Source organism: Eptesicus fuscus, chromosome 21 (genome assembly GCF_027574615.1).
Source record: "Eptesicus fuscus isolate TK198812 chromosome 21, DD_ASM_mEF_20220401, whole genome shotgun sequence".
NCBI lineage: Eukaryota > Metazoa > Chordata > Mammalia > Chiroptera > Vespertilionidae > Eptesicus > Eptesicus fuscus.
The window spans coordinates 10,679,697-10,693,959 of NC_072493.1; the positions used below are offsets into that span (position 1 = coordinate 10,679,697).

Consider the following 14,263-nt stretch of genomic DNA (forward strand, 5'->3'; position numbering starts at 1 on the left):
GTTTATCAAAATGCATACTCTTTGATACAAAATTTTCCCTGCTAGGAATCTATAGTGCAGGGACACTTCATCAAATGCCCCAAGACATGTGTAAGTGTGCCCAATGCCATACTGTTTCAATAATAACAAATAATTGGAAACAACCTAATGTACTCATTTCTCTGGGAATGAAACTCTCAGAGAAATTAAATAACTTGTTATAAATGGGTATATAGAACTAGAAAAAGTTTTATGTAAGCAAGGGCTTCAAAAACCGCAAGGCAGTTCACTTATATAAAACTGAGAATATTATAGTTTGACTTGTCCCGCTGATGGACAATTTCCATTCGAAGGTTTCCATAGTTGTTTATAATCCCTTAATCAGAAACACACTAACTTTTTTGCTCCAATGAGCTCTCACCCTCCAAAATCACCTCTACCCTTGGAATGAATAACTGTGCTCTTCAACATTTTCCTATTTTCAAATATTTAATAGAAATAAAGACTACTTTTCCAGGGTTTTCAAGTGCTATGTTAAAAAGTCCCCGAGATGAAAATATCTTTATATTTGGACATTATGGTTATCATTTTCAATGTTATATGCTTCAAAATAACTACTATGCTCAGAAGAAGTTCAACAGGAACAATATGTCACAATAGTCCTTAACCACACGGGAGCATAACTACCTCTGCTTCAGCGAGAACAAGTATTCTCTCTTTACAATGCTATTCCACAGGTAAGTAATGACTTGCTGCATAATATTAGAAAATGTTTGGGAAAAGATGTGCAATACCTTAGGAAAAGCTTCGGGTTGGATGTCCTGTTGCTTTCTGGCTTTGATCTCAATCTATACTGTTCCCTAATCAACATATAATCATTGTTAAGGTACCTAATACCATGCAGTCAAAACCTAGCTACAAAACAGCATGCATGGCACGATTCCCTTCTAGAATATAAATGTAAATATAAAGTGTGTGTATATGCATAGAGAGTTTGGAAGGATTTCCAAGTGATAGTCTTTTAACTGGGCATAATGACAGGTATCCTCTACTTTCTTGGTTTTGCTCATTTATATACTCTGATATTCTATAATAAATATGTGTGAGTTTTATATTAAGAAATTGTCTTAATAAACTTATTTGTGTTCTCTCTATGGACTTTAATAGGTATAAAGAGTTTGGGTCAGTATTATCTGATATAGTGCAGAATAAATTAGATTCTTTATAACATCTATGGAACATAACCTTTCCTAATGTTTACTAATTAAATTTCTGGAACCAGAGGCAGAAAGCTGGGTAAACCCCAGGAATATCAGCCAAAGCAGAGTGGTAAAATCACATGGGCAGTCAGAATAATTTTGAACCTGCAAGAGGACATATATGCATGATTGAAAGCACAGGTTGTGGTTCAGACAGATCTGGGTTTGAGCTCTACCTCTTAAAAAATGTGTAATGATAAGCAACTTATTTATCGGTGCCTCAGTTAACTCATCTTCAAAGTGATTGAAGCACACCTTGTAAGGACTAATGAGTCCCACCAAGTAGAAGTTGGAATCTTAAAATGAGAGGCTCTGCTCATACATCTTCTGTCCTTGGCTCTGGACTTTCTCCCAACATTGAAGAACAGGGTTTGTTATTCACAACCTGAATTGGTGGTTCAGATAAGAGCCTCTTAAGAAAAATTCAGGCTTGAAACTTCACCTAGGTTATTTGGATTAATCCTCTCATTGAAAATAATCACGAATAACTGGACATTTAAAAAAATTGACTTAAGATTATAAAAAATATGATAAGGTAGTGCAAATATTAGTTCAAAATATCAGAGAAAGCAGAAACCAAGAGAGGGAAGCAGAGCACTAGAATTCCTTTTGCTCTAAGGGCATTTTTCAAAAAAAAAACAAACTTCTGTAAATTAAACTGGATTCCCAAACGCTTATACCCTCAGAATAAGAGTTAACCAGAAGTAAACCCACCCAGATCTCCTTCACTCTCAGGGCACTGAATTAAAGTTGCCTGGGCACTAAGTAGAACTGGAAGAAAATAACAATATTGAGAAAAAGCAAAAAAAAGGTATCCTCACTTGGATGTGAAAAATAAATTCACTTTGGCTAAGTAATCCAAAAAATCCTAATGCCAAACATTTAATTTAGGGTGGTCTTAAAGTTAATTCTCTTAGGTTTCTGGCTGAAGCAAACTGAAATTACCTATGGAGGGAACCTCTTTTATCCTAGGTCTCAAATAATACCTACAAATAATTACTCTCAAGGATAATAAGCAGCTTAGATTAAAAAAAATATAAGGGAAAATGGCATCATAGCAAGGAAAAATGATTTTTAAAAAACATATAAATTGGAATTATTAGGCACAGATAAAACACCTATGTTTATCAAGGTTAAAACAATAAAAATAAAGATTGAAAATATATACAAGCAACTATAAAATATATTCTAATAGGTTTGATAAAATACAAACTAGAACTTCTAGAAATAAAAAATGCAATAAATGAGTACAACAGCAGATTAGAAACAGCTGAAGAGAAAATAAGTAAATGGGACTATAGATCAGATGAAATTAGAGTGTAGCACAAAGGGGAAAAAAGGAAAATATAGAAAAAAATTAAGAGTCATAGGATTATAAAGTGAAAAGGCATAACATATTTGATGGGAGTTCAAAAAGAGAATGGGAATGAGAAAATATTTGAAGAAAGAATGACAGATTTTTCTAGAAGTGATGATAGACAATAGTCCATAGGTTCAAGAAAGTGTTCAGTTCCCAACCAGTATTAAACTAAAAATAATAATAAAGCAACACACACTTAGAAACATCATAGTGAAACTAGAGAACACCCAAAAGAATGGGTAAAGATCTAAAGAGCAGCCATTGAAAAGAAATACGAATTACAATTCATGGAACATAAATTAGATGGACATCTGACATCTCAACAGCAACACTGGAAGCCAAAAGACAGTAGAATTCTTCATTATGGTGACATAAAATACTTATAAAACTAGAATGTCAATAATCAGAGAAAATATCTTTTAAGAGCATCTTGGACATACTATTGGGAGACAAGATGGACCCTTATTGAAAATTTGGTTTGGATGCTGAGACCAATGCCACACACACACACACACACACACACACACACACACTCACATCAAGAAGTTATGAAAAGATTTATTATTAACTAGAGGCCCAGTGCACAAATTCATGCACTGTGGGACCCCATGGGGGTGGACCCTCCATGCAGGCAGTGGGACATCCTTGCCACCCCAGGATCCTGTCCTGCTGTCATTCATGTCAGTTGTCAGGAGCCACCTGGCGGCCGCTTTTATATTGTTTCTTCCTTGTGGAGTGTCTAGGGAGGGGAAGCGGCCACAGTGCCAGAGGCCAACTTCTAGGAGGCCAACTTCCAAGGAGGCCAGCAGCACTGTCAGGATCGTGCCTGGCCAATTCTCTGGAGATTGGACCTGCAGGACTACTGAGGGAGTGAGTGGCTGCTGCCGGGCTGGTGGGCCACTGGGCTGGGAAGGTCAGCTGAGTGGTGCTCCTGCTGTGGTAGCACACGACCACTAGGGGGCAGCTCCTGCGTTGAGCATCTGGCCTCTGGTGGTCAGTGTGCATCATAACGGGTTGTTAGGTCACTTAGGCTTTTATATATATAGATACTAGAGGCCCGATGCATGAAATTCATCAAGGGGCTCGGCCCTCACAGCTGCGGTGGCTGCCTTGGCCCTCGTAGCCCCAGCTTCGTCCGGAAGGTTATCCGGAAGGACATCTGAAAGGACGTCCGGAAGGTCATTTGGCTGTCAGGTCTAATTAGCATATTATGCTTTTAGATAATTGATAATTGATAATTATAGATAATTGAGGCTTTCTGGGGGAAACATGGCAGGCCTCCTAAGGTAGTGCAAAAATGGCTCAAGAAAGCAAGGAAAGGAGGCTGGCTTGGAGATCTTATTGTGGTAGGAGGTAGCCCAGGGTGAGGGGTCCTAGACACAGGAAGGAGTTTGTGTTGTTTGAATCTGATGAAAAACAAGAGAGTACCTAGTCTTTTTTACCAGCTTACCCAGATGTGGGCAGAGGGGAAAAGGAGGCTTAAAAACTGTCTTATGTATCCCCAAACTGCAGCAATTATAATCTTGCAATACTGAATACTATTTCCCTCCTTGAGATCAGAAAAAATGAAAAAAACTCATTAGTACTTCATACTCAGCATTGTGGTGGAGGTTACAGGCAACATAATAAAGTATGAAAAAAATATATAATGATTAGAAAGAAGGAAAGAAGGAATGGTCATTATTCCCAGATGAAATAACTGCACATGTTGAAAATCCAAAGTAATCTAGTGACATATTATTAGAATTAACAAGAGACTATAACAAGTTTCCTGATATAAAATCAAACTTCAAAAATCAATTATATTTGATACATCACCAAAATAAAGTTAGAAAATAAAAATATACCATTTATAGTAACATCAAAAAATGTCATAAAACTAGACATAAATCTAACAAAAAGTTTACTTTGAAATCTAATACATGTAAAGATATACAATGTCATTAGTAATCTCTGTTATGCAAATAAAAACCATAAAATGATACCATAATCACTAAATTGGCTAGAATTAAAAAATCTGACATTACCAAGTGTTGAGGAAGCTGTTAAATAATGGGAACTCTAAAAAAAACTTCTAGTGAGATTATAAATTTAAAAAAGAACACTTTGAAAAACCAATTTACATTTAATAGTCAGGCTGAAGATGCCATATCCAGTGACCCATTATTCCTCCTCCTAGGTATGCTCTAGAGAAATTGTTGCTTACTTGCACCAAAATATCTATATAAAAGTGTTAATAGAAGCATTTTAGGTAATATCCCAAACTGGTGGAACCAAATTTCAATCAAAAATGAAACTAGATAAATAAATGTTGGTATAATTATGGAATAGTATGCAATAATGGGAATGAATAACATGTGGCTTTGTAATCACTAAAATCAGGTGTTGGCAAACTATAGCTTCAAATCTAGTCTGTTTTATAAATAAGATTTACTGGAATATGACCACTCTCATTCATTTACACTTGTGCATGATTGCTTTCATGCCACAACAGCAGAGCTGAGAGGCTCTGGCAGAAACCATATGACCCCTCCCCCCCAAAAAAATTTTACTATCTGGCCCTTTACAGAATAAAATGTCTTTATTAAGACATGTTGTCTTAAATGAAACTTGCAAGATAATGTTGACTAAAAGGGACAACAGTGAATATATGCTAAATTATTCCGTTTATATAAAGTTAAGAACCTGGAAAAACTAAATTATATTGCTTAGGGATGCATATATATATTTGGTACAATTTTAAAGCAATGCAAGGAAATAATTATCTCAAGTAGAGTTATCTTTGGAAAAGATGGACAGGTTGAGATTGGAGCGGACACAAAGCGGGCTTCAAGGGAACTGATAATGTCTTAATGTGGATAGTAGATACATAGGAGTTTTATTGATCCAGTAAACCAAGTATAAGATATAGTTTTCCTTCCATTATCTAGTAATTTTAAAAATGAAATTTAAAGTACTATATTCAAATTTAAATGTGAACGGCTTAGTACTATATACATTTTTAAAAATAACAATTGATTCAAAGTTCTCATTACTTTTTTCTCACTCTTTCTAAATTTCAACATGATTTATATTAAAATATTCAAAACAGCCAATATAAAGAAATTATTTGGAAAGTTTCACTCACAAAATAAATTATTATTTCTGTTACAACAGAAATGCAAGTTCTAGAGTAGAATGTCAATATGCATAATATATTAGCTAGACTGTTAACACAGTAATTTCACTATAGCCAAAATATCTAAGCAAATGATAGTGTTTTTTCCCAAATGTAATTGAATTTTTTCTTTGCTCATTAATATTTAGGATATACATATGCAAATACAAATCCTAATATTTTATTACAGCTTTATTAAGCTATAATTTATATACCATGTAACTTACCCAATTTAAAAGGAAGATTCAATGGATTTTAGTATACTCACAGAGTTATACAACAATTGTCATCATCCCTTTAGCTCTCACCACCAAACACTCCATCTCCTCTTTCCCCAAGCCATAGCAACTTCTAGTTTACTTTCTGTCTCTCTATATTTGCCTATTCAGAACATTCCATAAAAATGGAATTATATGTTATCTTTTTGTGTCTGTAATGTTTACAAGTCTCATCCAGATTATACCATGTATCAGTACTTCATTCTTTCTTGTGATCAAATAATGATCTACTGTATGGATAGACCACATTTTGTTTATCCACTTATCAGTGAATAGACATTTGGGCTGTTTCCACCTTTTGGCTATTATAAAAAATACTGCATGAGGATTTAGGTACAAATTTTTGTGTGAACCCACTTTTATTTCTCTTAGGTATATATTGCTAAATGGAATTCGTCTTTATTTTAATATTTAACTTACACCTGACTACAAAAAAACAACAACCAACCTGTACAATTAAGTTAAATTACAGCATCTCTTTATTACTTCTGGGAAGCTGGTTTTGTGAAATAAACTTTTATTTAGTTTTCACTGAAAAGTCCATATATTTTTTACTGTGACAATACAGTATTACAATTAACATGACCTTTATTCTTTGACCACTAAAATTAAATATGTTCAAATATAACTTATAAATTTCAGGAAATAATAGTCTTTTAAAACATGGAAAGTTTCTCAAAATATTTCTCACACTGAGAATTTTCCAGGCTAAAATGAAAATCCTTTCTATATAATCTATCATCCCACCTATATAATCAGAAACCACCTAAATAAGTCCAAATAAGTTAACCATTTTTAATGATACCAAATCTTCTGCAATTTAGAAATATTTTTAAGTTAGACAAAAACAAATAGACAATTCAAAAATTTAGTACAAAACTATTAACTAAGACTAAAAGAAAGTATTAAATGAACCATATCTTTGTTCAAGATTTACCTATTTGTATAACTATAACAACCCAAACTGAATTTTGGCACTATAATTATGATAAAAAGTAAAAATAAATGGATAATTCAATGTTTACTATTAACTATTTTGTTCAAAGGTAGCAGTAACTTTCCCAAAAAATCCACAAAGATCCTGAGGTAGGTAAACAAAAGGAAATGACAGCATTTTGAGCCTCTCTACTGCTTTCAGAAATGTAGATTTTAGAACTAATAGCTATCTGCTAAAAATTCGAAGTGAAAAAGAAAGCAACAATTAACTAGAAAGAAAGAGAAATATGAGAGAGGTTAAGAAGCATTAAGGAGATTAGGAGTTAAAGGGAGTTAAAGAGAAAGACAGAGAGAAGAATAAAAGAAGGCAAAAACAACAAAAAGAACATTTGGTTGGATTTCACTGATGATGAGAAAATCTGCCCAAATATTCATGATTTCCACAGTATGCCCTGTAGCTGGATCTGCAATTAATAGACAAAAACCCAGAACAGTGATACAGCAAGACAAAAAACTGAACATCATATTTGGCCAATGGTTCCCAATGACAGAGCCACATTTTTGCAGCTAAGTATGGATTCATGTGTGAAACAACCAGTGCATCTGCTAGAGGGTTCAGGGAGAAGAGGGGCTCTGAGCAGCTTTAAAGAAAATCAGCATCATTCAGTCTAATTAAAACCTACTTTTATTTCATTTGTATAAGGGTGTCAAGTGCGATCAGAGGCCACATACAATTTGGCTCTGAGAAAAATGGTGGCTTTCTTTCATGAAGAAAAACAAAGGAAGAGAAGTAATTCCTAAATGTTATCATCAGAGGTTCGGGGGGCAGCATGCCTACTCACAAGGTAACTAGTGTCCCAGGGGAGGGGCTAAGGGTCTGTTGTCGGCTGTAGGGAAGGATTTCAGCCCCCTCTGAAATAGAAATATGGTACCCTGAGTTAACTGGATACACAAATTCATTAGGCAAGCAAAGAATAGCAAATTTTACCCTCAGTTTGCAGTTCTATGCCCCAATGGAGAAGACTATAACTGTATTCGCCTTCGGTTTCTGTTTATCTGTGTGTACTCATCTGGGTGTGTATCATGTAACACGCCTTCTTATTGTAGGCAGTTCCAAAATACTTAAAGCGAGCTTCCTTGTTAGCAGCAAGTGGGTCTGTTGAAGCTTAAGAAAGCCATTTAATAAAAATAAAGCCACCCAAATGAACATGGATTGAAAAAATTTGAGATTGATGGAGCCAGGGTGGTCACTGTAATTACGGAAGGTGTATCATTTCCTAAGCTCTCTTTGCATTAAGTGTATGCCATACATTTATCAGACATAATTAGCACTTTAGGTGACAATGATTTGATTTCTTCCCTTGTAATAAAAGCTCTCTGTGTTGGCATATACATTCAGAATGGGAAATTTAACACTGTTGCTGTTTATTCCCCTGAGGCAAAATTTAGGACAAACTGGGGAAAATATGAAGAGGGCTTACAGAACAGCCCTTTGTGAATTTTGCAAACAGAAAAAGGAAATAGTTCAATAAAAGCTTTTAAGGATCACAGTCAAACGCATGCTTTTTTGAAAGCAAAAAATATGTACGGAACGTTTCTCTTCTTTCAAAGTCAGCATTTAACTTTCCTTTAGATGTGAACAAACCCACACTAAATTGATTCATAGGCACAACTGCAAAACTGGACACATTTAAATGACTGCATCAGAACCAGAAAAGTATGTATGCTGCCTTCTCAGATGGGAACAGAAAAAAGAGAACTGTTTTAAAAATGATTTCAGATAATTATTGATCCTTCTATATACTTAATTGCCACAATTAAGAATCATGTTAACCTACTCTTCTGGAGATTAAAGTATTTATATAAACGTTAAGAATTTTTTTTCAAAAAGGACAATGGAAAAACTGCAATGCAAGTTGCTGACCTATTGTCTATGGCTCATAAAGGATGCTACATCCTGTTGAAATCTAGCTCCATGAGAAATGCTGTAAAAACTTACGTTTTATTTTCTATTTCAATCTTCTTGAATTCTCTTCTCTTTTTCATAAAAAAACAGGAGGTGCAGTTGGCTTAGTTAATTTCTTTGTTTGCAGAAATTTAGTCACAGGCCATGATTATTAAAATAATTATTTCTAAAATAAATCTAATGGCAATAATTAACTTAATGTAAACCTTTCCACTGAAGCTGAACTTGCTGACTTTTGCTGAACCTAAGATTTGTTCTACTTAGATGCTGATACACAGAGAGATGGTCTGTTAAAGCGACTTGCATGCCACCCTCTATTTCAGAGATTCTGAAATCTTACAATATCGCAATAATGGATATGAGAGATGCTCACACCTCACATACCACACCGATTCCTAAGCATATTTATTTTATATTTTCTTAAACTCATAGGGACCTCTTTCTGACCTAAATAAGAATAGCTTCACAGAAAGGGTCCTGGTTTTTATGAGTTCCTATTTAAGAAATGTATAAGTAATAAACCAGAAACACACAATGAAAACCTTGAAAAATTAATATGAAGAGAGTAGGTTGTGGCATAAACACATTTTGCTAATATTGTAAAAAAAAAATAGAAAAAAATAAAGTAACTATTGAGAGCATTTCAGAGTTAGCTTATAATTCAGAAATGATATAGAAATGTCTATTCATGAAAGAAGTTCAGCAGTTGTATGCATCATAGTTTTCTAAGCATTGGTTTAAGCAAAGGATATGGGAGACAACAGTAATGGTTTAAAAAAATAATTTCTCTTAGCTAATATTTAACTTGAGCCCAGTGGAGGTGAGGACTACACAAAGAAAGACTGTTTATGCATTCTCTCTGATAGTTGTATATTATGTTGTTTTCTCAACGTAAGAGTGATTTGGTTTAGAGACTCAAATTTGATTTCTGCAGGCCTGCACCTGTAGCCTAGGTTTTCTTGAGGATAGACACAAGAGACCAGAAATAAACAGAAAGGAATGAATCATGTTACGGGAGAGCCCAGAGTTACCAGACAAGGCTGGGCTTGACAGAATGCGGCTGCAGGTGATGGCCAATGTTCTCTCTCTGATCCTGTGTGCTTATGTGAAAGAGTCATATTAAACTCCAGAAATTATAATGTGATATAATCACGTGTTACAGAAATAATACTTGTTAAAACCAACTAGTTACTAAACAGGGTTACAACCAGTTATTGTTAGCTCAAATGCAAAGCCTTTCCCTGGATATTTGTTTGCTTTTTGCATACAATTTTTGTATCAGTGACATGAAACGTTTTCATGTGAAAATATTCAACAGCCATGACCTATGATCATGAAGTTCCCTATTATTTCTCATTAGATGATATATTTTACCTTTACAAACATATGCACATATACTCATAGCATACATATGCAAGTCAGAAAACACGTTCATTTTTTCTCCTATGCTCCCCTAGGACAATGTAGGGAACCTCGTGTCAAAAACCCTCACTTTAGAACAATAAATAAATAAACTAGCCACAGCCTTCCTGAGGCTGGCCAACTCTAGCATAAGTAATTCAAGAGGCTGAGAGATGCCAGATAAATTTGATTACTATAAAAGATGGGAATATGTTTCTTTCCTTTGAGAATTCACAAAAAGGGGTCAAAAACAAAGCGATGCTGAAAGCGAACAATTTCATTTCGCCTGCAATTCAAGGCGAAAATTCAAAGGCAATTTTGCAGGAACATTTTATCACAATTTTATAGACCCTCATTTCCTGCACACATCACAATCTTTAATTTCTGAAAGAGGAAAGCAAGAAAAGGGGAAGTGGTGGGGAGAGAGGGTGAGGAGGCTGAGACCAACCGCAAGGGGCTTTTTCTTCTTCTTCTTTAAGATATAAATGCAGATATTTATAAAGCAGTAAGAGATTTGTAAATCTTTCTTCAAAGCTGAACCTGCTGCTGGGATTGTGATTTGCTAAAAGCTGCTGTAGGCATACTTCAGAACTCAGCAGGGCCGTCCCTCCCCTTCCAAAAATAAAAAAATAAAAAATAAAAGAAGTGGGGAGAGAAAAAGGCACTGATTAGTAGTGTCTCGACAGATGTGAGTTTTAAAAAACTGTTTTCATTTTATACCTTCTTGAATAACTTCTTTTCCTTTCCAAATATTAAAAAAAAAATTACAATTCAATACTTTGCTTCCCATCTCATAGTCTAATTGGACTCGCCTTGATTCTGTCTGAAAATGGCAGGTCATTTCTCAAAGACAAGCTGTTAGGGGTCCTTTGGAAGGTCACAATCCAAGGACAGATGCAAAGGCCAAGACCCAAAGGGTACCTTGCCTGCCTCCGCTCCCCACCCCTAGGTCTTGTCTGGGATAATAAAGGGTGATGTTAGTTAGCTGGGAGCACAAAGATATGGTTTCCAGTTCTAATCTTGCCAATAACTTCATGTGTGATCTCAGAGGAAAGCCACATACTCGCTCTCACTTCCTAGTGGGGATAATAAGCAAGTCCTACTGAATAAGTAAGTCCTACTGGCTTCCCAGGGTTGTAAGGATAAGGAAAAACAGCAAGGGGAACGCACTCTGGTCATTTTGAATACTGATGCATCCCCAAGACCCAGAAAGTGTCTGGGACAGAGAAGGTGGTGAGTAAGTATTTGTTAACAAAAGAATGAAGAGAGTTTGGAAAGCATACGCCATGAAACACAGAGTAAAACTACAACAGTGGATACTGAAGGGAAAACAATGATGGAACCTGTGATCTCAAAGAGGGCACCAGACTGGCTTAGGCTATAGCAGGTATCTCTTCTCTTGGAGAGATTAACCACTATTAGCTGTACCCACCTCCCACCCCAATCTCACACCCTTACACACCTATCATCTGAGCTCACAAGACTCGAGAGGCTGCAGAGCCTGGTGGGACTGCAGAGAACATGCCCATTTGGAAATGTGGCACAGCGATTTTGCATTAGTCTCTAAATAGACACACTGATTTCAGAGAGAAGTGGATAAAAATAATTTTACTTTGGGAAGGGAAGGTGGTTTTAAAAGGAAGAGGAAAAATGGGAGAAAAAGAAAATCCTTGGGAAAGTCACTGTTTTCCAAACTGAACCAGATACTGCTGCCAATGAGAGGGAATGTACCATTGCCAAACGGTGTTGCTGATCTGGAGGTCTGGCAACCTTGCTTCTGGGGGAAATTCCTGAGATGCCCTGGCACTGTTCTGTGCTGACCTAAATTCCCATTAAGAACAAAGAACCACAATAAAGGGAGGAACTAGATTTTGACAATTGCATCAATATATAATACAAAGATCCAAGATGTTTAAGTTAAAGGCTCTATATACAGCACAGTACTATATAGATGGTATACATAATGTCTATATAATTGAAATCCTTGCATAAACCTACTTTTTAAAATGCTATTCCCCGATTCAATCATTACAATTGGTTAAACAAATCAATCAATATCTACAACTAGCCACAGATTTCTATACAAAATTCCACAGTATTTGCCATCTTGGACTTACCATCCTAAGGAGCACTCAGGTTCATTTCCATGTCCAGAGCCCACCCACCAACTACATACTCGGTGCTAAGATTAGACACAGCACAGACTGTACAAAAACACTCATTGGAAGGAGCTGCCACCTGGTTACCTCCAAGCCAATAGAAACAGACAAATACACAAACCATGCACCAAAAAGGAAATTTTAACAGAACATTCAGATATGCCAAAAACAAAAATAATTGTATTGTCCTTACCAATAATCTGCAGGTAGACAATGCGTAAATGTAGAATGGTAAAAACATCTAGTCAGAAACACAATTGGGGTCCAGTAGGGATGGCAGATGCCCTTAATTTATTCATTTATTCAACAAATATTTCACTAGTGCCGCCTGTCTGCTGAAAATACCACAGTGAAGAGAAGCATGGTCCCATAGAGCTTATGGTCTAATGTAAGAGATGAACAAATAATTAATTAAATATACTGTGACAAATGTCATGAAAGGGGACATGAGTGCTTGGGGACCAATGAGATGATCTCTCAGATCATCATTTTCCCCTTAACTTTTGAAAAGAGAAGCTGAGACCCAGAGAGAGGGCAGGCAGTTTCCCAAGGTGATCCATAGAGACCGTTAGCAAAGTGAAGAATATGGAAGAGGTAGTGTGGCCCAGAAAAACAGATAAAGTTCAAAATAACTGCTTTACTGAACGGAGCCACCTCAAATCCATTTTAGAAGCAAATGAGATATAAACAACTTTTAAACAATAGATAAATGCATGGGTGGTTTTGCATCATTAAATAACAAGTGATGTTTTCTTGTACCATGTAGTGAGTTTTATTGTTTTTCTTCAATAACCTTTAAGCATCGTGAGTGGAGTTTGAAGACAGCAAACTGGAGTTTACTCATATCTGGAAGTGGATGTGCAGATGGGTTTCAGGGGTTCCAATCTGCACACCCTATAATGCCTGTAGATCTGTTATTCACACTACCAAGAAGTTACATGGGTTTCCATTATGTCATACCCATATCTCAAAAGAACTACCTATTAGTCAATCTCTTAAAGTAGTGTTTTTTATTACATACAAAATATGTGTATTTCATAGAAAGCTCTTACCATTTCTACCAAAATTCTGAGTTTAAAAAATTCCTACAAGGGATGATGAAGTTTATAAACAAAACCTCTTAAAATGGAGAAGATGCTATTAGGTGAAGAATTAAAGATTCTACCACAGGCCACCAATGTGGGGAGGTCATGATGTCAGACAGGTAAGCATCAGACTGCTGGTCACTTCTTTTTAAAAGTTAGGGTCACTGAAGTATAATTTACCCATCCTTTTTAGTGTAAATAATTTTTTGTCAAATGCATAGTTAGGTAACCACCAGAATATTGAAAAGTTCCATTACTCCCTTGTACTGTTAGTCAACCCCTCCCCCGAGCCCCAGTTCTTTACAACCACTGATCTGTTCTCTATCACTATAGATTTGCTTTTACAGAATGCAATGTAAATGGAATCTACAGCATGGAGATTTTTGAGTCTGGCTTCTTTCACTTAGCAAATATGCATTTCAGATTCGTCCATGTTGTGTGTGCATCAGTAGTTCATTCCTTTTTATTGCTGAATAGTATTCCATTGTATGGATATAGCACTGTTTATCCAATTATCAGTTGAAGGACATTTGGGCAGTTTCCAAGTTTGGGCAATTACAATTTTTTTTTTTGGTAATTGGATTACAAAAAATAGAGGATTTTTTTTTAAGCAAACTACTTAAAAGGTTAGGCCCCAGCTTGTTTGGCTCAGTGGACAGAGCATTGGCCTGCAGATTGAAGGT

At 35.7% G+C, this 14,263-nt stretch overlaps 1 long non-coding RNA gene across 1 annotated transcript in view; it reads right to left on the minus strand.

Moving 5' to 3' along the window:
* The window catches only part of LOC129147793 (uncharacterized), a 469,419-nt gene that overhangs the window by 338,836 nt on the left and 116,320 nt on the right, over window positions 1–14,263 (minus strand). The window lies entirely within an intron of this gene.